Source organism: Danio aesculapii, chromosome 5 (assembly GCF_903798145.1).
Source record: "Danio aesculapii chromosome 5, fDanAes4.1, whole genome shotgun sequence".
NCBI classification, from domain to species: domain Eukaryota; kingdom Metazoa; phylum Chordata; class Actinopteri; order Cypriniformes; family Danionidae; genus Danio; species Danio aesculapii.
This window is the reverse complement of record NC_079439.1, coordinates 73,185,342-73,188,060: the sequence shown is the minus strand read 5'-3', so window position 1 is coordinate 73,188,060 and position 2,719 is coordinate 73,185,342.

The following is a 2,719-nucleotide window of genomic DNA, read 5'->3' as shown; positions in this document are numbered from 1 at the left end:
TGATAATGACATGCTGTTACATTTCCAAATGCAATAAAATCAACTCTGCCATCGTGTCGACATCACAGACGCCGCTAATCAGCCTCCAAACCGCCTTTCATTTTCTCATTTGGGAATGATTGTTGGAGTTGGGTGTGTGTGTCTGTGTGATGAAATCAGATGATACTGTAAATGTGAGAGCCCTGAAACACAGTCAGAACACACTGACCTTCAGTGCATGTTGCAGCCGGTGATGCTGCACTTTATAATAATAATAATAATAATAATAATAATAATAATAATAATAATTATTATTATTATTATTATTATTATTATTATTATTATTATTATTATTATTATTATTATTGTTATTAAGAAAACATAATAATTACTGTAGTGGTTGTATTACCATAGCAACTGTAAAATAACGACAACAGATTAAGAATCACCAAAACAGGCTAATTACTATAGTTGTTGTGTTCCCACAGCAACTGTGGAATCACCACAACACATAACATGCTGTAGTGGTTGTTACCATAGCAACCGTAGAATAACCACAACAGATTAAGTACTGTACTAGTTGTGTTACCATAGTAACTATGAAATCACCACATCAGATTACGTAATATAGTTAATGTTTCCATAGCAACCATAGAATCACCACAACAGATTAAGTACTATAGTTATTGTTACCATAGCAACCGTAAAATCACCACAACAGATTAAGTACTATAGTTGTTGTTACTATAGCAACTACAGAATCACCATAACAGATTACGTACTATAGTTGTTGTTACCATAGCAACCATAGAATCACCACAACAGATTAAGTACTGCAGTGGTTGTTGCCATAGCAACCATAAAATCACCAAAACAAATTATGTACTGTAGTGGTTGTGTTACCATAGCAACCATTTAATCATCACAACAGATTAAGTACTGCAGTGGTTGTTGCCATAGCAACCATAAAATCAGCACAACAAATTATGTACTGTAGTGGTTGTGTTACCATAGCAACCATTTAATCATCACAACAGATTAAGTACTATAGTTGTTGTTACCAGAGCAACCATAGAATCATCACAACAGAATAAACACTATGGTTGGTGTTACCATAGCAACCATAGAATCACCACAACAGATTAAGTACTGCAGTGGTTGTTGCCATAGCAACCATAAAATCAGCACAACAAATAATGTACTGTAGTGGTTGTGTTACCATAGCAACCATTTAATCATCACAACAGATAAAGTACTATAGTTGTTGTTACGATAGCAACCATAAAATCATCACAACAGATTAAACACTATGGTTGGTGTTACCATAGCAACTGTAGAATCACCACAACAGATTAAGTACTATAGTTGTTGTTACCATAGCAACCATAAAATCACCACAACAGATTAAGTACTATAGTTGTTGTTACCATAGCAACCATAAAATCACCACTACAGATTAAGTACTATAGTTGTTGCTACCATAGCAACTGTAGAATCACCAACACAGATTAAGTACTATAGTTGCTCCTACCATAGCAACTATAGAATCACCAAAATAGATTAGGTACTATAGTTGTTGGGTTACCATAGCAACTGTAGAATCACCACCACAGATTAAGTACTATAGTTGTTGTTACCATAGCAACTATAGAATCACCACATCAGATTAATTTGAATATTCACTCATCTCACCACTTTTCTGACCATTCGTAAGCTATCTACTTTTCGTCATGTGACTGGCCTGTTGAAGTGACACAAGTACATTCCTGAATTGTGCATTAATAGTCATAATCATACTCATAATCATGATTAGCATTACGTGTTGGTATGTGTCTTAGTGTGTGAAAGCGTGTTCTAGATGTGTTATGTTAAGTGTATGATGTGTTAATAAGTGTATGTTACCGTATGTTAGCAAGCCCTAGTGCGTGTTAGCGTGTGCTACGTAGATGTGTTAGGGTGTTTTAGTGTATGTTACTGTGTGTTGGCCAGATCTAGAGTGTGCTATGTATTAATTACATTAAAGATACTTTAATTAGGCGGCACAGTGGCTCAGTGGTTAGCAGTGTGGCCTCACAGCAAGAAGGTTGCTGGTTCGAGTCCCGGCTGGGTCAGTTGGTGTTTCTGTGTGGAGTTTGCATGTTCTCCTCATGTTGGTGTGGGTTTCCTCACATGCGCTATAGGGGAGTTGATCAACTAAATTGGCCGTAGTGTGTGTGTGTGTGTGTGTGTGTGTGTGTGTGAATGGGTATATGGGTGTTTCCCAGTACTGGGTTGCAGCTGGAAGGGCATCCGCTGTGTAAAACATATGCTGGAAAAGTTGGAAAGGAAAGAAAATGAATAAATATAATAAGTATTTATTGTGTATTTGTGTGTGTGTTTGTGATTAGCTTGGGTTATATAGTGGGTTGTTATGTGTTAGTGTGGGCTAGCATTTGTTAGCACTATCCCAGCATCCCTCAGTCAGTAATACAACTGTGGCTTTGGGAAATAGCCGTGAATAGAGGCCAGAGAGATCATTTCTGCCCCAAAGACAGATTCACACTGCTGGAGAAACACGTCCATGACCCGGTTCAGACCCGCCGGGGATTCACAGCTGATCTGAGGTCAGCTGTTTTGACTGAAAATCATCATGAACTCTTCCTATTTTTATTTTTTTTGTATTGCACACTGCAACAAAGCATTTCTTACCTAGAGTTGTTGTCTTGTTTCTAAACCCAAGTATCTAAACATGATTAAATCA